Source organism: Notechis scutatus, chromosome Z, assembly GCF_049901735.1.
Source record: "Notechis scutatus isolate UNSWTSFEM ecotype Mainland chromosome Z, rNotScu1.2, whole genome shotgun sequence".
In the NCBI taxonomy this organism is placed as follows: Eukaryota; Metazoa; Chordata; class Lepidosauria; order Squamata; family Elapidae; genus Notechis; species Notechis scutatus.
In genome coordinates this window covers 29891519-29914785 of record NC_142025.1, presented here as the reverse complement: position 1 = coordinate 29914785, position 23267 = coordinate 29891519, and positions in this window count along the sequence as shown.

The following is a 23267-nucleotide window of genomic DNA, read 5'->3' as shown; positions in this document are numbered from 1 at the left end:
TCTTTAATGCTCCATCCTCTTTATGGAATGAATCATCATAGCCATTCCATGTTCATCCTATGTTTCACAAAAAGGTCCAAGGTCCAAGTGGAACTCTACCAGTCTTCTTCATTATTTATTAGACTATGATTTCCCTCAGTTCCAGGTAGTTGTTGTATAAATAAGTTGTTACAGCATGATTTCACAGCTATTTCCTCATTGGAATATTTTGAGGCCCTGAAAGAAATAGGAACTCGGCCAATTCTTTGTTTTGAGTTCTACAATGCTTATAGATAATTACCATAATTATGCTTGTCACTAAACAACAAGGGCTTTATATAAATCCTGTAACAATCCAGTATGGCAATACACTTATTATTACGTCCATTTATTTTAATTAACTAAAGATTGGACTGCCTTGGTAACCAGCAATTGTGGCTATATTCCCAGCTTGACTGAAATCAATACAACATGTGAATGTTTCTTTTCTCGGTTGATATATGTCAAATTATTCATTATTATGGTTTGTCTTAAACTTAAAGAGAGAAAATAAAAGAAAAATTACTGTTTTTTCTGATTTTTATATAGAATTTATATAGATTTTTACATAGAATTGATAGAAATATACCTTCTGAATATAACTAGAGCAATTTAAACATACATACAGTGGATATAATAAGTCTACATACTCCTGTTAAAATGCCAGGTTTTTGAGATGTAAAAAAAGATCAGATCAAGTTAAAACACTTCATAAATTTTTCCACCTTTCATATAACATGTATGTTGTATAATTCAATTTAAAAACAGACTGAAGTCTTTCAGGGGAAAAAAAAACATGGTTCCATAAGTGTGCACACTCTTTTATAAGTAGGGGTATGTCTATATTTAGAATTAACCAATCACATTACACCTGATATTAAAAAGTAGTCAGTACACATTTGCAATCAATTAAAGTGACTTTGATCAAGCTAATATAAAATTTAGCTGTTTTGGTAAGATTTTTCTGACATTTACTTATCTACCTTCTATAACAAAAGCCATGATCTACAAAGAGCTTACAAGCATCAAAAGGATCTCATTGTTGGAAAGTATCAGTCAGGAGAAAGGTACAAACAAAATTTTAAGGTATTGGATATATCATGGAACACAATGAGGATAGTCATCAACAAACGGAGAAAACATGGCACAACAGTAACATTATCAAAAATTGTATGTCTTTCCAAAATTGATGAAAAAACAAAACAAGAAACAACTGGTTTGAGTAGCTTCCAAGAGGTCTACTGAAGGAGCTGTAGGAATTTCTGCCAACTACTGATTGTGTACTATATATGGCAACAGTCTGTATTATTAATATGTCTGGCTGTGGCGTAGGGTAGCAAAATAGAAGCCTTTTCTTACAAAGAAAAACATCCAATCCCAGTTGCATTTTCAAAATCTACATCAAATCTAACAAAAGCACGTGGGAAAATGTGTTATGGTCTGATGAGACCAAGGTTTTAATTTTTGGTTATGATTCAAAAAAATATGTTTAGTGCAAAAACAATACTGCACACCACCAAGAGTACACCATGACTACAGAGAAGCATGGTGGTGGCAGATCATGTTTTGAGACTACATTTCTTCAGATTTAATTGGGGCTTTAGTGAAAATAGAGAGAATTATGAAAAGTTCTAAATATCAATTAATTTTGGCATAAAACCTTCTGGCTACTGTTAAAATGCTGAATATGAATATGAATTTCATTTTCAACAAAATAATGGCATAAAGCATGCCTCCAAATCAACAAAAGAATGGTTTCACCATAAGAAGTTTTGGAATGGTCCAGTCAGAGCCTAGACCTGAATCCAATTGAAAATTGGGGGGTGACCTGAAAGTTATGCACAGGAGATGCCCTAGCAATCTGACAAATCTGGAATGCTTTTGCAAGGAAAGAAAGCAAAGATTCCCAGGCAAGATGTGCCATGCTGATAGGCCCCTACCCCAAAAGACTGAACACTGTCATAATATCAAAAAGTGATAAACAAAGTATTAGTTTAAGGATTATATACTTAAATGACTTCTGTGTTTCCCAAAAAATACAATCTACCCCAAAAGTAAGTCCTAGCTTGATTTTTATACATGTGGCCAATATAAGCTCTACCCCCAAAATAAGACCTAACTAAGACCCCACTCATTCTGGGGTGCAGGGGTGAGGCGAGGTGCAATGGTAAAAATTGCTAGGTGGGGATGGGGGTGTGGAGTTGCCCTGCTTACCAAGCCTCCCACACACCAACACTGGCCTTGCTTTGCCGGACCACTTTTGCAGCTGCTTGCCACCACTTACGTGCGTGCCCCTGGCCTCCATTTCACTGTCAGAGGCCTTCAGGAAAGATCTCTGCAGCTGAGAAATGGGCTCTGGATTGATGCGCTCCCCAGCATCGTTTTGTCATCAGAGGCCTTCTAGAAAAGCCTCTGACGGTGAAATGAGACCAGGGGCACTCCATGCATCAATCCAGGGCCAGTTTCTCAGCTGCAGAGGTCTTTCCTGAAGGCCTCTGACAATGAAATGGAGGCCAGAGGGTGATGTGTGCAAGAGGTGACAAGCAGCTGCAGAAAAAAGTGGGCCAGCAGCAGACTCCTACTGGGCAGGGCCCATGGGAAAAGCCCAGTCATTTTATGACTAAATGTCATCCGATTGCTAATTTGTCACAGGACCAAATTTATAGGAATTCTCTTATATGCAACCTGATGTAAAAATGTCTACAACTTCCTAGATTAAATTGTGATTAAAACTGTTTATGTGCTATGGAAATAATTTTCATCATGTCTTCTGACTATTGGTTGATGTTTGCTGATATGGTCTTCTGTCTGTTAGTTCTACATAGTGATTTTACAGCCCAAATATTTAATACTGTAATTGATTCTTGCTTTATCTTCATTGGTTCCTAGGCCTTTCAATGTGCATTGGAAGGGTTTGCTATTTGTGGGCTGTGGTGATGGGAAGGAGTTGTAGGAAGCTATTTTTGTTTCTGAGATGCTTTTGATGTCTGCAAGAGGTAGTCTTGTATATGGATTGGGATGATGGCATTGTGTTTTTGTTGTGTGGCTAGACATTTTTTAATGAAGTTATATGTGGACTGAATTGAAAAGTGTTATATAGGTAATCTGCTTTTTGGATTTCTGGATTACTGCAATGCCATTTTGTTTGTCTTTAAAGAATTCTTCAGGATAGTTTTCTTTTCAGGAATGTTGTGTTATTTTTGAGATAGCTGGGTATTTGACTAGCATGGCTTAATTTACAGAATGTTTAGATTTGCTGTTTTGCTATTTGTTTTCTGGGCTATTGTCTGTGCTAAGGACAATATCCATGAGGATATTCTATTATTGGTCTTCTCTTCTCTTATAAATTTGATTCCTTCAGAGGTGTTGTTGATTGTCTTTTAACTGTGCTATTTGATTGTGCCAAATGTCATCCACATAATAGAGCCATATTTTTGTATTTTGGGTTGTATATGTGGTGTATTGTTGCTTCAAGATGTTGCATCACTGTCTCTGCTGTAAATGTGCTGTATTATCCAATCAAATTCTCCTGATTTGTTCGTGTATTTTTGCTATCAAATTGAAAGTCTGTGGTTAAGCAAAAATCTGCAACTTCCCTAACTCTTGGCATTTAACTTTTTTTTGTACTCTGCTAGGTACATTTTATAGGAATATTGCAATTGATCAATGAGCATAAAGTGCAGAAACATGAAATAATACATTTTGTATTTATCAATTGTTAGAACTTTGATTTTCTCAAGGCACCATATTGGCAAATAGATGGAATGTTTGCTCCCATCTATGTCATGAATAAGTTTCTCGGTGAGTTCCTTAGCTAAATATATTTTGGAGTCTACATTTCTGTATATTAAGGAACCCACCGTACTGTTGAGTGTCTCATTCACAGCTTTTTGTAAACAATTGTTCTTTCATGGTTTGTCCTTTTTTTGTTATATTTTAGACTTTATTTAATTCCCCAGTTAATGGAATTAAACTTGTGCTTACAAGACTACAGGTTTTCTTGATATTCAGCATTTCTCCATTTTGCCTGTATGCTGCTCTATCCATATCTGTGGTTGGTTGGTTGTTGTGAGACCATGCTTTATTTTTTTTAATATATTTATTTTAAATACACATACGGAGATAGACAAATACATTACAGCAGACTAAAACAGCTTTATAGCTATAGATATTCTCTAATACTTGGGCAAGCAAACTATGTCTAATAATTATACAAGGGAGATACTGAAAGATAGAGATGGGTGAAATGATAACATTGATTTTGAAACTAACATGTATAAAAAGCATCAAGCTGGTTATACAAAATAGCTATTGGATGTTATTTTTACCACAGCAGATTCTCACAGCAGAAATTAAATTGAAGATCAATTATTATTAACTTACTGCAGTACCACATGCAATTTAGGGGAAGAAAAGTTGTACTGGTAATAAAATCATCACAGACTTGGTTACAAAACCCAGTGTGATAGTTATCATTATGAGAAATAAATTTGAGAGACTTCTGGTGATGTCGCGTCGTGGTGGTTCAGGAACATTCTGCTCTGATCTCCTGAGCCAGGATTTTCGCCTCTGGACACCCATTCGTGGCAGTGTCAGGTCCTGGAGGGATCGACAAGGTGAGGAGAGACTCTTGGGGACAGTTTGGGAGATTGCAATCCTGAAACGTTGAAGAAGAGAGCCCGAAGTCCAAGGTGAAAGAAGTCAGCCTGTGTGGCCAGACCCGGAGACACAACAAACTAGCTAGCAGGAAGCAGCAAGACGGCAGTGGATGAAGGGGTGGCGATCGCATGAGGTTGGAAGCTTTATTTGGATTACAATTCATTTGGATAACAATTGAGATAGATTCCGACTAAATGGATGGTTATTAGGAAGCTAGGTTTCATCTGGGTGCCTGGTTGGGGTGTGTTTGAGCTGGAGGTATCAGGGGGAGTCTGTTTGTGCCCAGGTGTTTGGCTGGCTTGTGGTGTGGAGATTTTTTTGTTTGTGAGTGCAGGCTTCCAAATAATTGACAGTCTGGTGGAATCATCTCTTCTATTCATGCTTTCAGGTCTTTTTTCAATCTCTATGGCTTCTCTGATAATTCTGTGGCTGGGGTTTTCTATAGTGGCTAGGGTTTTAGTGCCATTGAAGTCGATGCTATGACCTGTTGCTTTCATGTGTTGGACTAGTGAGGAAGTGTGTTCCAGCTTTTTTACTGCATTTTTGTGTTCATCCAGGCGGGTACTTATTCTTCTATTGGTCTGTCCAATGTATGCGGCAGGGCATGATGCACAGGGGACTTCATATATTTGCCTTGGTTTTCCAGGTCAATTTTATCTTTGGGGTTGCTAAGGATGGCTGCTATTTTTCTGTCTGTTTTGAAGGCAGTCTTGATGTGATGCCTGTGTAGTATCTTACTGGTTTTGTCTCTAGTGCCTCTTATGTAGGGCAGGACAGCTGTTCCATAGGTCTGTTCATCTTCTAGGTCTCCATTATGTCTCAGTGTGTTTTTGTGGATCAAGCCGGTGATTTTGCTTTTGTGGAAGCCGTTAGCTGTCAGTACTTTAGTCAGGGTGCATAGTTCAGTCTTTACGTGTGTCTTGTCTGCCAGGCATTCTGGCGATTAATGTTTTGGCCACGGAGTTTATCTGTGCTGGGTGGTGGTGGGATTGGGCGTTGAGGTAGCGGTTGGTGTGTTTTCTTCTGGTATATGGTGTGTCCAAGTGTGCCATCTGTTTTTTTGTAGATTAGTACATCTAGGAATGATAGTTGTTTGTTTGTTTCTGTTTCCATGGTGAACTTGATTTTGGGGTGTGTGCTGCTTAGGTGTGTTAGGAAATTGTTTAGGTTTTCTTTTCCATGGGGCCAAATCACAAATGTGTCATCGATGTATCTTAACCATAGTTTGGGTTTGTGGGTGGAATTAGCTAGGGCTCTGGATTCAAATTCTTCCATGAACAGGTTTGCAATGAAGGGTGACAGTGGTGATCCCATAGGGACTCCTTCAATTTGCTTGTATCTTTGTCCTTTGTATATGAAATATGTGTTGGTTAAGCAGTGTTCTGCTAGTTCCATGAGGTGTTTAGCTGGTTGGTATTTATTTTTGATGATTTCAAGAGTTTCTTTTATCGGGACTTGAGTGAATAGTGAAACCACATCTGCACTGCAGCTGCATCACTACCCACTTCAAACCCCTCCGAACCATACATGAAGCGAACTGACCCCCACCATGAAGATGTGGCATGACCATGAACTCGAAGCCAAACAGCAGGATCACAGCTCACCAGCTCAAATCCCCCAACAACTAAGACTAACCTGAGCACAACCAAGCCCCCACCTGAACAGAACACACCTCCAGCCAATCAGAACACGGCCAACCCCCCACCCAATCAGAACACAGCCAAGCCCCCACCCAATCAAGTCACACCCCACTAGCAGTTAAAAGGAAGAAGTAGCTGCAAGCTCACATCACTCTGAGAAGCACAGAGCAGAAGACAGAAGCCTGAAGATGATGAATGAGACTTCATCGAAACGTTGCCTAGATACTTCCAATCTTACGTGGGGAGAAAACCCGAATAACCAAAGACCATATATATATATATATATATATATATATATATATATATATATATATATATATATATATATATATATATATATATATATATTCTTAAGTTTTCGTGGTACTTACATGTATGGCATTCAGCTTTGTTTGGGTATTTTCCCACGTCATAGTAGTGGTGCTTTTAAAGTTGTAACCACGTTTCGGCAGAATCTCATCTGCCATCATCAGGCTTCTGTATAGTGTTCATCTGTGAGTCAGACTTTTACAGTGGTTTCAGATTTGAATTTGGGGCAGCCTATTGCTGTGCCAGAATGGTTTTTTCTTCATCCTGATTGGTCGAGAGTCTTGGTCTGTGTTTATTGGTCTTGGAGTTTGCTGTGTTCTGCTTGATTGGTGTTTCTAATATCTTCTGTCTGTTTTTGGCTCTTTTTGTATCTTGATTGGCTGGCAACATTGTGTTACTTTATTGGAGGCTTTTAGTGCAGCTTGGCTCCGGGTAAATGGACGACTATCATTAGTTAGGAAGCTAGGTTTCATCTGGGTGCCTGGTTGGGGTGTGTTTGAGCTGGAGGTATCGGGGGGATCTGTTTGTGCCCAGGTGTTTGCCTGGCTTGTGGTGTGGAGATTTTTTTGTTTGTGAGTGCAGGCTTCCAAATGATTGACAGTCTGGTGGAATCATCTCTTCTGTTCATGCTTTTTTCAATCTCTATGGCTTCTCTGATGATTCTGTGGCTGGGGTTTTCTATAGTGGCTAGGGTTTTGGTGCCATTGAAGTTGATGCTATGACCTGTGGCTTCCATGTGTTGGACTAGTGAGGAAGTGTGTTCCAGCTTTTTGACTGCATTTTGTGTTCATCCAGGCGGGTACTTATTCTTCTATTGGTCTGTCCAATGTATGTGGCCGGGCATGATGCACAGGGGACTTCGTATATGCCTTGATTTTCCAGGTCAATTTTTATCTGGGGGGTTTCTGAGGATGGCTGCTATTTTTCTGTCTGTTTTGAAGGCAGTCTTGATGTGGTGTCTGTGTAGTATCTTACTAATTTTGTCTGTAGTGCCTCTTATGTAGGGCAGGACAGCTGTTCCATAGGTCTGTTCATCTTCTGGGTCTCTATTATGTCTCAGTGTGTTTCTGTGGATCAAGCCGGTGATTTTGCTTTTGTGGAAGCCGTTGGCTGTCAGTACTTTGGTCAGGGTGCATAGTTCAGTCTTAATGTGTGTCTTGTCTGCCAGGCATTTGGTTCTAGTAATTAGTGTTTTAGCCAAGGAGTTTATCTGTGCTGGGTGGTGGTGGGATTGGGCGTTGAGGTAGCGGTTGGTGTGTGTTTTCTTCTGGTATATGGTGTGTCCTAGTGTGCCATCTGTTTTTGTTACTTTCATTTATTTCTTGGTCTTTGATCTAACATGGATTTTGAATGCTCTCATTACTATCCCCTCATGTAAACGTCTATAAACATTTGGGTTTTCTTTTTAAAAAATAGAAAATCTAGTTATATGTTTCTTTTTCTAATATGTAATTTGGCCTAATTTTAACTCACAGCCTTAATTAATGTCTTCCAGAGAGTATCCTACTGCAGTAGGCAGGTTGATTACTATCCTGCACAAGGACAAGTTTGGCTATCAAATTATACCTTTCATGCTTAATCATTGTGTTAGGCAAGCAAAAAGAATTCTTTCTCTTTCTATACACACAGACACAGATACAGCTGTGTGAAAAAATCCTTCACGCTTTACGCTTTATGGTTTATGACATTTTTTGGATAGGCCATTGATTTTATGATATTTTATGCTAACTGCTATGGAAATATTGTTATATTTAAATAAATACTGGTGGTTTTTAAGTGAAAAGCATAAGCTTTTTGCAATTTGGTGCTGTTTGGATAAGGATTGTGAATTTTCTTGCATACTTACAATGACTATGAAAACAGATTAACTTATGCATACCCAGTGGCATATGTGTTGCAATTACTAAGGCCAATGCTAGTATTTTGTTAACATTTTTATTATTTGTGGCCCTGAAAAGGACCGTTTAGGTAACCAAACATGGTTACTAATATGAAATTGGCCAGCCCTTATTGCTTATCTATGCTTCGGCATAGACTGTGTAAGCCTTTGTACATGATCTTTGGTAACAATGTGGTGCCAGGCTGCAATAATGGATTTAATGAGCTCCTGCTTGGTCTTCGAATGCTTCTTGCTTATTTTGTAACCAATCTTGGCCCACAAGTTCTCAATTGGGTTCAAATCTGGGCTCTGAGCTGGCCAATCCAGGAGTCGAACACCATGCTTCTTCATCCACTGCTCGATGGACTTGGCTCGATGACAAGGAGCGTTGTCATCCTGGAAGTAAAAGTCCTTCCCTACAAGTTGCTGAGCTGAAGGAAGCATGGTCTTTTCCATGACTTCAACATACTCCTTGGAATTCATGATTCCTTGCACAATTTGCATCCGACCAATACCAGAAGCAGCGATACAGCCCAGATCTTCACATGCAATGGATGCTTCACAGATAGATTCAGACAGTACAGCCTAAATTCTTCAGCTGGAATCTTCTGACATACTTATTGCACTGATTCCCAGTCAAGTTGATATTGCTTTCGACTTCCGGTGGCACTTCCATCGAGGACAGATGGAGACCACAATCATGTGTGGCTTCGATCCGTGCTTACCCTGTTGGAAGTGTCCCTATGGGACTAAACCATCAGGCCCACCTTAGAGGGGTGGGGGAAGAGGGGGAGACCAGCAGCTGGGTTGAGGGGAGCTGCATTTCCCCTCCCTGGCTTGGTATACTCCCCTGGAAGACATGGAGAAGTGGTACTTTTAATGGCTGCCCTGAAGACAGGAAGCTACCAGGACCTAAGTGTATGCTGGAGAGGTGAAGTGGTGAGTGGCGTGTATCCAGACAAGAGAAGCTGAACCTTTTGTTTTAATAACCCCGAAAAGCAGAAAGAAAGATTCCTCGCTTGAGAGTACAACAGCAGCGAATAGAAAACAAGAGGACAATATAAGATAAATAAAAATATGGACTACAAAAGAGCTATTATGTAATTAAGGACAGAATTGGGAATAATATACAGAATCTGGCATTAATTAGGCATTGGATAAAATGCTGAACTTGGTTGGAATTGATTATACTTTAAAAAAAGCCAATAGTTGAAATGTTTGAAAATTAATATTAATATAACTGAAAAAAATGAAGAAAAAAAAAGAACTTTGAAAAGTGGAAGCGATATAGAGTGCCACCTAATGGTACAAGGCATTTTTCCTGGATAACTTTATGGAAAATTACTGGTCTGTTAAATGTGTGAATGAGAAAAGACATGAAATAAAAGACTTTAACATAACAAGAACCCCGGAAGCTTAAAAGAAAAAGGGGGAGATTGCAGCAAGAGGACAAAGGAAGGCAATATCTTGGGACTGTTGGGAGTTGACTGTGCAAAGGAAACAGAAGGACCAATTAAGGAAAAGAGATATAAACAGAGTCTCTTGGCAAGGATTACAATTAACTTTAATAAAATAAAGAATAACACAATTGGTTAAAAAAAGGAAGAAGCAAGCAAATAATTTAAGTTGGAACTGCAAACTGTGAAAGAAATGATAAAAGAAGGAAGGGGTCTATTGGGCACACTGGCAGAAAAAGTAATGCAATTTATAGCAGAACAAAGGAATTTATTTATTTTATTTATTTATTTATTTGATTTGCCAATTGTTTACAAGATAATAAGTATAAATGTATACATAGTTGTGAATACATGAAATGGGTACATATAAGAAAAATAAAAGAATAAGAGAAACAATAGGACAGGGACGGTAGGCACGTTGGTGCGCTTATGCACGCCCCCTACAGACCTCTTAGGAAAGGGGTGAGGTCAATAGTAGACAGTCTAAGGTTAAAGTTTTTGGGGTTTGGGGAAGAAACTACAGAGTCGGGTAGAGTATTCCAGACATTGACCACTCTATTGCTGAAGTCGTATTTCCTGCAATCAAGTTTGGTGCGGTTTACTTTGAGTTTGTATCTATTGTGTGCTCTTGTGTTGTTATGGTTGAAGCTGAAGTATTCATTGACAGGTAGGACATTGCAATGTATGATTTTGTATACCATGCTTAAGTCAGACCGAAGACGGAGTAATTCAAGGTTTTCTAGTTCTAGAATTTCAAGTCTGGTGGCATAAGGTATTCTACAACGAGTAGAGGAGTGGAGAACTCTTCTTGTGAAATATTTCTGGACTTTCTCAATTCTAGAGAGGAGCTAAATAAAGGAAGAGGAAAACAGCCAAGATGGACATGATAATTCAGAGACATTGCCAAAAGACACAAAAGGAACTAAAACTAAGACATTGATGACAGAGATAATAAATAAAAGAGAAAAACCTCCCAAGAGTAAGCAAAAGAAGAAGCTGTACAAGAAGAAATTTAAAAAAAGAGAAAAGGAAAGGGGGGGGAGAGGAAAGATGGGGGACTGGCAGATGGAAATAAATGTAATATTAGAGGAAAAAAGAGGGATAAAGAGGAAAGGCCAGGAAAACTTAGTAAAGGGAAAGCTGGCTAAAACTCATTTGACAAGGCCAAGGGATTTAGATATAAGGGTTAGATATAGCATAAAAGGGGACACCAAATGGGAATGTATCTTTGTATTTTTATTAGAATTGTAGACTGGGGACATTTGAAGTTTATAACTTTCGCTGGTACTTACATGTATGGCCTTCAGCTTTGTTCGGGTATTTTCCCACGTCATAGTAGTGGTGCTTTTAAAGTTGTAGCAACGTTTCAGCAGAATCTCATCTGCCATCAGAAGCCTGATGATGGCAGATGAGATTCTGCTGAATGTTGCTACAACTTTAAAGCACCACTACTATGACGTGGGAAAATACCCGAACAAAGCTGAAGGCTATATAAATAAATAAATAAATAAATAAATATATATATATATATATATATATATATATATATATATATATATATATATATATATATATATATATATATATATATATATATATATATATATATATATATATATATATATATATATACACATACACATACACATACACATACACATACATACATACATATACATATACATATACATATATATATACATATACATACATATATATGTTTTCTTAAGTTTTCGCGGTACTTACATGTATGGCATTAGGCTTTGTCCGGGTATTTTCCCACGTCATTGTAGTTGCGCTTTTAAAGTTGTAGCAACGTTTCAGCAGAATCTCATCTGCCATCATCAGGCTTCTGTATAGTGTTCGTCTGTGAGTCAGACTTTTACAGTGGTTTCAGATTTAACTTTGGGGCAGCCTATTGCTGTGCCAGAATGGTTTTTTCTTCATCCTGATTGGTTGGGAGTCTTGGTCTGTGTTTATTGGTCTCGGAGTTTGCTGTGTTCTGCTTGATTGGTGTCTCTAATATCTTCGGTTTGTTTTTTGGCTCTTTTTGTATCTTGATTGGCTGGCAGCATTGTGTTACTTTATTGAAGGCCTTTAGTGCAGCTTGGCTTTGGGTAAATGGACGGCTATCATTAGTTAGGAAGCTGGGTTTCATCTGGGTGCCTGGTTGGGGTGTGTTTGAGCTGGAGATATCAGGGGGGATCTGTTTGTGCCCAGGTGTTTGCCTGGCTTGTGGTGTGGATATTTTTTTGTTTGTGAGTGCAGGCTTCCAAATGATTGACAGCCTGGTGAAATCATCTCTTCTATTCATGCTTTCTGGTCTTTTTTCAATCTCTATGGCTTCTCTGATGAATCTGTGGCTAGGGTTTTCTATAGTGGCTAGGGTTTTGGTGCCATTGAAGTTGATGCTATGACCTGTGGCTTCCATGTGTTGGACTAGTGAGGAAGTGTGTTCCAGCTTTTTACTGCATTTTTGTGTTCATCCAGGCGGGTACTTATTCTTCTATTGGTCTGTCCAATGTATGTGGCCGAGCATGATGCACAGGGGACTTCGTATATGCCTTGGTTTTCCAGGTCAATTTTATCTTTGGGGTTGCTAAGGATGGCTGCTATTTTTCTGTCTGTTTTGAAGGCAGTCTTGATGTGATGTCTGTGTAGTACCTTACTAATTTTGTCTGTAGTACCTCTTATATAGGGCAGGACAGCTGTTCCATAGGTCTGTTCATCTTCTGGGTCTCTATTATGTTTCAGTGTGTTTTTGTGGATCAAGCTGGTGATTTTGCTTTTGTGGAAGCCGTTGGCTGTCAGTACTTTAGTCAGGGTGCATAGTTCAGTCTTAATGTGTGTCTTGTCTGCCAGGCGTTTGGTTCTGGTAATTAGTGTTTTAGCCACGGAGTTTATCTGTGCTGGGTGGTGGTGGGATTGGGCGTTGAGGTAGCAGTTAGTGTGTGTTTTCTTCTGGTATATGGTGTGTCCTAGTGTGCCATCTGTTTCTTTGTAGATTAGTACATCTAGGAATGGTAGTTGTTTGTTTGTTTCCGTTTCCATGGTGAACTTGATTTTGGGGTGTGTGCTGTTTAGGTGTGTTAGGAAATTGTTTAGGTTTTCTTTTCCATGGGGCCAAATCACAAATGTGTCATCGATGTATCTTAACCATAGTTTGGGTTTGTGGATGGCATTGGCCAGGGCTCTGGACTCGAATTCTTCCATGAACAGGTTTGCAATGACGGGTGACAGTGGTGATCCCATAGGGGCTCCTTCAATTTGTTTGTATCTTTGTCCTTTGTATATGAAATATGTGTCGGTTAAGCAGTGTTCTGTTAGTTCCATGAGGTGTTTAGCTGGTTGGTATTTATTTTTGATGATTTCAAGGGTCTCTTTTATCGGGACTTGAGTGAATAGTGAAACCACGTCGAAACTTACAAGCAGATCTTCTTACTCCACATGTAGATCTTTGATCATTTCCGAGAAGTGATATGAGTTTTGTACATGTGAAGCTGCTGTTTCAGCATGGGGCTGTAGCTGTTTTGCTAAGTGTTTAGCTAGGTTTTGTAGTGGTGCTCCTCTGGAGCTGACTATGGGTCTGAGAGGTATGCCTTCTTTGTGTATTTTTGGGAAGCCGTATAGTTTGGGGCATCTGGAATCTGAAACCACTGTAAAAGTCTGACTCACAGGCGAACACTATACAGAAGCCTGATGATGGCAGATGAGATTCTGCTGAAACGTTGCTACAACTTTAAAAGAACAACTACAATGACGTGGGAAAATACCCGAACAAAGCCGAATGCCATATATATATATATGACTCCGGGATTTGAATCTGTTCCGTTGGCAGATGTGAGCTCAAGTGAAGAGGACCTGGCAGTGAGATTTGAGCTTGCATTGCTGAGTGATTTTGAGGGTAGCCAGGATGAGGAAGTGGACTTGGCTATGAGAGACGAACCTAATTTATTAGAGCTGTCAGAGCCTTCTACCTCCCCCGAGTTTCCATCTCGGATTACGCAGCAGCCGGTGGCAGATAATCAGGAAAACGTGCGAGAGGTTTCAGGAGAGGAGGAAAACTTTGAGGGATCCTGGCTTGATGTGAGAAATAGACAGAGATTGAGACGTCAATCTCAATTGGGAAAGAGGCGTCGAGCCAATGATTAATTAATGAGACTAACACTCCCCCTTAGGGGATAAAAGGAAATGGATTCGCTTGAGAAATTTGCCAGAAGCAAAGTGTCTTGTTAGAGTGAAAGTCTTGTGAAGATTCTCTGAGACATTGTGATTTATAGGCACTTCAGGTTTGCCAAACAGGTAACGGAATTACTGCTGAGGACTGGAAAAACTTTAGCAGTTATCTTGTTTGTGGTTTGTTTTTGTTTGCTTATATTTTTGGAACTTCAGAACGGTGATTGCTCACCTGTGGATACAAGTGAGGCATAGTATACATACATATATACCGTGTTTCTCACATAATAAGGCCGGGGCTTATTTTTTTTTGAGCCCCGAAAAAATGGCTAGGCCGTCTTTTCGGGGGTAATTTAATTTCCCCCCTTTCATCCTCATCTAGAGCGCCCCACGGGCAGCCTCGCCACCAGCCACTCCAAACACAGCGGCAGCTCCAAACACGGAAGCGGCAGTGCTCCAAACGTGACAGCGGCACTCCAAACGGCGGCGGCGGCTCCAAACGGCAGAGGCAGCTCCAAACAGCAGAGGCAGCTCCAACGGCGGCAGAAGCTCCAACGGCACTCCAAATGGCGGCGGCGGCTCCAAACGGCAGAGACAGCTCCAAGCGGCGGCAGCCGCTCCAAGCGGCACTCCAACGGCGGTGGCAGCTCCAACGGCACTCCAAATGGCAAGTCCCCCCACCCTTCCCCCTATTTTGCATGTTTTAAACTAGGCCTAAATTTTGGGGGAGGGGCTTAATTTGATTTTATGCCTAGAAAACATGCTGGGTCTTCCTATTGGTGGAGGCCGTATTGTTGGAGAAACACGGTATATATATATATATATATATATATATATATATATATATATATATGTATATATATATATATATATATATATATATATATATATATATATATATATATATGTATATATATATATATATATATATATATGTATATATATATATATATATATATATATATATATATATATATATATATATATATATATATATATATATATATATATATATATATATATAAGTCTAGGTGTGTTCGGGTCTTTTCCGTATAAGATTAAGAGTATCTTGGTGACGTTTCAGTGAGGTCCCACTCGCCATCCTCAGACTGGTGCTTTTGGCTTCGTGCCAGTGCAAGCAGTGTGTGATCAGAGATGCCGTCTCTCTATATATACTGGTGGTGGGGGCTAGTGTGCTGGGCTGGTTGGCTGCGCTGCTGCCTCTTGATTGGTTGATGGAGTTGATGTTGGTATAATGGGCTGTGTGATGGCCTTGTGAGTTTTGTTGTGGAAATATCCTGGATCTTGTGCTGTAATCTCCTGGGTCATTTGTGTTTTGATCTCTTTTCCATTAGCCTCCTGTGTTGTAACGGCTTGGGTAATGGGTTGTGTGATGACCTTGTGAGATTTATTGCTGTGGTATCCTTGGTCTTGTGCTGTGATATCCTGGGTCATTTGCTGTGTTGCAACTTCTTGAGTTCTTGTGGTGTAATTTCCTGAGTTTTCTGATGTGATATCCTGAGCAGGTGGCTGTGATGTAGCATTCTGGGTTTTAGTCTGGCTTCGAGTTTGGGGTCTGGGTCTGTGTTCTTGGCATGTGTCAGCTTGTTTGGTTTTGAGGTCAGGGAGTGCAACAGCTGGCGCAGTAGCCGTGGTCTATTTTCTGGATGGTGATTGTCCTTCATTTAAAGGATGGGCTTAGGCCTGGGTCTGATGACGGGGATTGGTGGTGGTGTCCCATGTTGTTTTGGGTCTGGTGTTGGTTTTCATGGCTGGGACTCATTTGTTGGTGAGGGCTAGCTTCCAGATATCTGGTAGGCAGGAGGTATCGTCCCGTCTATTCATGTTATTAGGGTGTTTCTCTATCTCGATGGCTTCCCTGATTATTCTCTTGCTGGAGTGTTCAGTGTTGGATATTAATTTGGTTCCTTTGAAATTAATTTCATGATTGGCTGGCAATGATAGCCGTCCATTTACTCAGAGCCAAGCCGCACTAAAAGTCTCCAATGCAGGAAACACAATGTTTCCAGCCAATCAAGACAAAAAAAGCTACAAAACAGACAGAAGATATTAGAAACACCAATCAAGCAGAACACAGCAAACTCCAAGACCAATAAACACAGACCAAGACTCCCAACCAATCAGGATGAAGAAAAAAACATTCTGGCACAGCAGTAGATTAGCACCAAATTTAAAACAGAAACGGCTGTGAAAGTCTGACTCACAGACGAACACTATACAGAAGCCTGATGATGGCAGATGAGATTCTACCGAAACGTTGCTACAACTTTAAAAGCGCAACTATAATGACATGGGAAAATACCCGAACAAAGCTGAATACCATACATATATATATGTATATGTATATTCTAAAATATGCTGACTATTTGATATTAGGAAAACAGAGAATATGATGACGGGTGAAAATCTGGTATTAATTATGTTTAAAAAGTGTGAATTAGGGTTATATAAATGCTATAGGTTGAAATTGGTCAAAGGGAAGTAAAAGGGGAAATTAACTCTGTTTTTGTTTTATTTTTTTCTTTGTGGTATACATGAAATAGAAAATACAATTGATTATAGAAAGGATATGAGAAAATAGAAAATATGATGAACTAGAAGGGATTATGTAGGAATGTAAAATATTTATAATGAATGAATTATATTATAATCAAAAGCAGGGGAAAGAAAATTTATTAAAATTATATAGGTAAATTTTGGAAATAGAACAAATATGAAATGATTGTCAGGCTACAGAACTTTTCCCATTCAATCAACAAGAATGAACTTCTGAAAATGTATCCAAACATATCAAAAAGGAATCCTTTATTGAGATGAAACAATTCATGTAGGGGTTAAAAGCAGCGTCTAAAGGACTTCCAGGCATGCAGAGATAGATAAGTTTAAATCCCCTCCCTTTATCTTGATGTGTATTTAGTAAAACAAAGAGCCAACATGTTAATTCCCCCCGCTCTTTTTAGAACGATCTTTTTCAGAGTTTCCCAGGACACATCTCACTGTGGAATTTTTACGGTCTTCTCATCTCCTGGCTGTGCCTCACAGAGGTGATAGGTTCTGGCCATCTGGGTTTCCTCCATTGTATCATGTGTGGGTTATACAAATTGGATATAAGATTAAATATATTCAGGTTACATCAAGAAAGGATTTCTTTATCAGTCTCCCCCCCCCTTTTCTTCTTCCACTGAAGAAATGACAGATACATGGATCTGACATCCTGCCCTTCTTAAAAAACAGATAGGTCTACCTGGAAAAAAGAAAAATCATGTGTTACATTTGCAATTCAGGATGGTTTATCAGGGTATTTTAGGTGGAACTTTTGTAGTAATGTAGGTGCTTACGTGTCGTTTGGCTACCCACCCATTTTCTGAAGGTGTTTCCAAGCTACTAAATATTGTGTGGATCCATGGTGAGTGCGTGAATCAAGGATGTCTTTAATTTCAAAATGTTGTTCCCCATGTACCATGATGGGGGTTGGAGGTGTGGGAAGGGGGGGTCTGAGGTTTGAAGTGATATCTGGTTTGAGCAAGCTACAGTGAAATACTGGATGAATCTGACTAAGTGTTTTTGGAAGTCAAAGCTCTACTGTCACGGGGTTAATAATTCTGGAGATGGGGAATGGGCCAATGAATTTTGGTCCTAATTTCTTAGAGGGTTGTAATGATTTTAAGAATTTTGTGGACAAATATACACGGTCCCCAATCTTGAAAGATTTAGGATCGCAGCGTTTTTTGTCTGCTTGAACTTTAAAAGCTGTTCTAGCTTCCTATAACGCTAATCTTACCACTGGCCATTCAATCAACAAGAATGAACTTCTGAAAACGTATCCAAATGACAGATACACGGATCTGACATCAATTATATGAATATCTCTGGAATAGATATAAGTTACATTGTATATGGGGAGATATACCGTGTGGATCCTAAATGTATTAATCTTACTTTACTTTTACTTGTTTTTTCTTTCATTGACTGTCTAATTATATATTTGTCTTGAGAAAGTTATAGATGTTAACAATACATAAGGTAACATAAAATAGGTGGTAAGCTGAAAATGGAAATAATAGGGGATAAAGAATTGAAAATATATGTGAGGATGAAATGATTTTGATATTGAATTAATTAATTGAAAGGGAAAGGGAAATTTATCTAAAGATTAGTCGAATGGATAATAATTTGAAGTGATATTAATTAAGAAAGTTGAAAGTGTAATTATGACTATATATAAATATTGTAATCTGGAATCATGTTGCTCACGTGAAGAGATGTGTAAAGAAAAAACTTTGGGGAAAAAAAAAGAAATTGCTCTCGTTACTGAAGATGACCTTGGCCCACTGTTTGTTGGTCCACTTGGCATACTTCTTGGCCCACGCACATTGATGAGAGTGGTGAGCATCTGTGAGCAAAGGTTTACTTTGAGCCCTGCAGCCTTTGAGCCCTCTGGAAAGCAGTCTGCAATGCACTGTGTTTGTGCATACTTTTACATGTTTCACCCCAAATTCTTGTAATCTGAGGTGAGGTGAGCTTCCTGTCAGCCATCGAAATGCATTGCTGAGCCCGATCTTGCCATTTTGTTGACTTTCTTGGTCTTCCAGAGTGGAGTCTGTCATCAACTCAACCAGTTATTTGGTATTTTTCAACCACTCTGCTCACTGTGGTGCGATGGCATTTCACTCTCTTGGCTATTTCTGTACAGGAGTAACCCTCTTCATGAAGCACAATGATGTGATGCCGCTGCTCAGTACTAGTGAAAGCAAAGGCCTTCATCCTTGCCTGCAGCCAGAGCTAAATTAAATTTCTTGATGCTTTTCATGCCTATTTATAGTCAGAGAGTATGACAACATTGATTGGCTCATAGATTTAGCCTCTGTGCATTTTGATTGGTCAGCCAAAGCTCGTTGCTGATTGGCTACTTTCAATCCTAACATCCCTGAAAATGCAAGTTGTGTTTGTTTTAGCATATAAACTCACTCAAAACCTTTAAAAAACTTTGGTTATATTAATAAAAATTATGCATCTCAATCCAACTACAGAAATTTTCACCAAAGTAGTAATTTTGTGTGGTTTCTATGAGTGAAAAGTTAATTAAACATGTAAATACAGCTTAAAACTGAAAGCGTGCAGGACTTTTTCACACAGCTGTACAAACACAGGTCTATAAACTACACCAACTTTTACTCAACCACACTGTATTTAAGAGGCAAATTTTAAACCAAGAGATTTTTTTTAAACATAGTATTGGGCTCTGGTTCAAAGTAAGGATTGGAAAATGGACAATCCTAAATATTTTATTTCGCAGTACTTTATGTCTTCAACTGATTTGTTATACATGTACAAAGGGATTGGATTCGGTACTGTTATATCTGGAAAGACAATCTCATAATTCATAAAGGAAACAATTTTTAAAGGATTGGAGCATATTAACACAATAGAAACCAAAGTTATATGTGCTATTGACAGATTAAAAAGGCAACCATGAAATGCCTGGTTTTTAGTAAGTCATCAAAATTTCTATGGCAATTTCTATGGTCTTTTATTAAGAAAATAAATCGTTTCTTGAAGATTGTAACAGAAGGGTGTGGAAGTAATTTGAGATTTGGTAATTATACATTTGTATAAACGTACACCAATTTTATTTATGTGTGTGTAGTCTAGATCAGTTTCTTCTTTTCTGAAATGTATAAATATGACTGCATAGTTTTGTCTGTAGAAGCTCCTCCTACTATTTTTTGGAGAGAATTTATTCAGTGCACATTGTTAACAATAAATACTGTGGTGAGAGTTGATTATTGGTTTAGGGTTCTGCATTGGATTCCACAGAACTGGTAACTTCTGGTGGGTGAAGATGGCAGTTGAACTGCTTCCTCTTTTGCAGTAGCCAGTGCCCAGCTAATTTTGAGGCTTAGGCAGGGATCTTGCAGCTAGAAGAACTTCTGGAGTTAAGAAGATTCTGGAAATTAACCCTTTTGTTTAGGGACAAGTGGTGTTTGTGGGAGCATGAAAAGGGACCTTTTGCAATTGGTTGGTGAGTGGATGGCCGTTCAATGCTGTGGCATAGCCCAAAGAATATACACTGGAACTGACCCCATTTCTAAAGCATCTTTTCATTTACTTTTCATTTTTGAATTTAAAAGAGGCTTTTTTCAGTTATGAAGTATATTTTCTTCTTGGAGATTTTCAATATTTCAGGATGTGTTTTATAGAAAATTGATTTGGATTTTGGATTTGGTTTAAAGAGCGAAAAGATGAAAGTTTAGAACTGTTTCTTTTTCTTTGCAACTAAATTACCTTTTTATATAGAGAACTTTATTTTTTAAAATAAAACCCCGGGCCCGGGTGGAATTCCGTCTGAATTCTATAAGGAGTTTCAAGAGTTATTGGAGGAGTTAATGACAGACTTATATAATGAAGCCTTGGATAGTGCTAATAAAGTCAAGGACCAAAGCATATATAACCCTTATTTACAAAGAACAATCAGACCCACAAAAAATTCAAAATTACAGGCCAATATCACTTTTAAACGTAGATTACAAGATTTTGGCCACAATATTGGCGGAAAGATTAAAGAAAATATTAAGTAGGATTATTCATACTGACCAGAATGGGTTTCTGCCATATAGACAAATGAAGACAAATATAAGAATAATTATGGATGTCTTAGAATTCTACAAAGTACACACAACTAAAACACTGGCACTGATGTTTTTAGACGCGCAGAAGGCTTTTGATAATTTGAATTAGAATTTTCTTATTAAACAATTGACAGGCATGAAATTTGGTGAAAATTTTTTAGGATTCATTAAAACAATATATAATACCCAAACTGCAAAAATATTATTAAATGGGGAAAATACAGATAATATAAGGATAAATAAGGGTGTAAGACAAGGATGCCTTGGCTCCCCTACTTTATATATTAGCAGAAGAGACACTACTGGTACAAATCCGACACAATCAAGAGATCAGGGGGTTAAAAGTTAAAAAAGAGGAATACAAACTTCATGCATTTGCTGATATGGCATTTATAGTGGAAGATCCCCTGGAAACAACACCCATTTCGATGAAAGAAATGGAACAATATGGAAAGGTGGCAAGGTTAAAAATTAATAAAGAAAAAACAAAAGTGATAACAAAAAACTGTACAAATGAACAAAAGGAAGAACTAACAAAGAGATTAGGGACACAGGTGGTAAACAAAGTAAAATATCTGGGGATATGGCTGACAGCTAGCTTCTCATCAATTAAAAAAGATAATTATGATAAATTAACAATTCAAATATTTAAAGAATTAGATAATTGGGCTAAATTACAAATATCTCTATTAGGCCGTATTGCAATAGTAAAAATGAATATTTTGCCAAAATTGTTGTTCTTATTTCAGGCGGTGCCAGTCAAGTTGGAAAAAAGCTTTTTTGAAGAACTAAATAAACATATATCCAAATTTATATGGCAGAGGAAAAAACCCAGAATAAAATATAAATTATTACAGGACGATAGAAAGAAAGGAGGCTTTGGTCTTCCAGATTTCGAAACATACTACTATGCTGTGATAGTAACCTGGCTCAAAGACTGGGTTAATTTGATAAATAAAAGGATCTTAACATTAGAGGGCTTTGATCTCCAACTTGGATGGCACACATTTACGTGGGATGGAAAGAGTAAACATCACTTGTACTTTCAAAGGCATTATATAAGGAGTGTGTTACTAACTATTTGGGAAAAGATAAAAAAAAGTACATTACTGTAAGGTCCCACTGTGGTTATCTACAATGAAGGCAGTTACACATCCAAATGTTTTAGATTTTGATAATATTGTAAGATACAAAGATCTATTACATCAAACCAGAGAGTTAAAGGGTAAGAATGAAATACAAATTCAAGGAAAAAAGATAGCATGGTGGCCCTGTGCGCAGATACAAACGCATTACAAAAAAGATAAAGAACAATTTGGTTTTAACATGACCTACCAAGAATTAGATAAAATTTGGCATGGAGAGGAAAGGAAATTGATTAGTAAAATATATAAATATCTATTGGATTATAAATTAAAATAAGAAACAGTCAAGGAGTGTATGATAATTTGGTCAAAAAATGTGGTCCACAGTATTGAATTAGACAAGTGGGAACATATTTGGGAAATAAATTACAAACTAACCATGTCAGTCTCGTATAAAGAGAATCTCTATAAAATGGTGTATCGTTGGCACTTGCCACCCGCGAGACTGGCTAAGATGTTCCCGGACCTCCCCCCAAACTGTTGGAAGTGTAACTTCATCCAGGGAACATATGTGGTGGACCTGTCCATATGCTCAGAAGTTTTGAAAAAATATCAAAAATTGGATTCTAAATATAACTAAACAAGAAGTAAAACTTGAACCCGAAACCTTTTTGCTGGGTATGATAGACTCAAAAATAGAATAAGTTATGCTCAAAATTGGAAACTATTGTCCCTTCAGAGGAGATGGTCATTAAAACAATTCATGAGTGCGCAGAGATGGACAGCCTAACCAAATTACTAAAAAACAACAAAGACAGTGAATACTACAAAGTTTGGAACTGTTGGTACGAACGGTTAAAGAAAAAGCAACATTTGACAACTGAATAAGTTATGAAACTATGAAGGACATGCATTTAATCATAAAGTATTCTGTGAAATTAAAACATTAAAAGAATAAGGAAGGTATTGTAACAAGGTAGATCACGTCAATGTTATGGGGTAAAAGAAAAAAAGAAAAGAAAAATGTAACCAATGCTCAATACCTGCTGCAAAATGTATATATGTATATATATTTGTTTTCTTAAGTTTTCGCGGGTACTTACATGTATGGTATTCAGCTTTGTTCGGGAATTTTCCCACGTCATTGTAGTTGTGCTTTTAAAGTTGTAGCAACGTTTCGGTAAAACCACTGTAAAAGTCTGACTCACAGACGAACACAATACAGAAGCCTGATGATGGCAGATGAGATTCTGCCGAAACGTTGCTACAACTTTAAAAGCACAACTACAATGACGTGGGAAAATACCTGAACAAAGCTGAATACCATACGTATATATATTTGTTTATGTTTGTTTGTTTCTTCTTAAATGTTTTAAATATATGAAACTTAAATA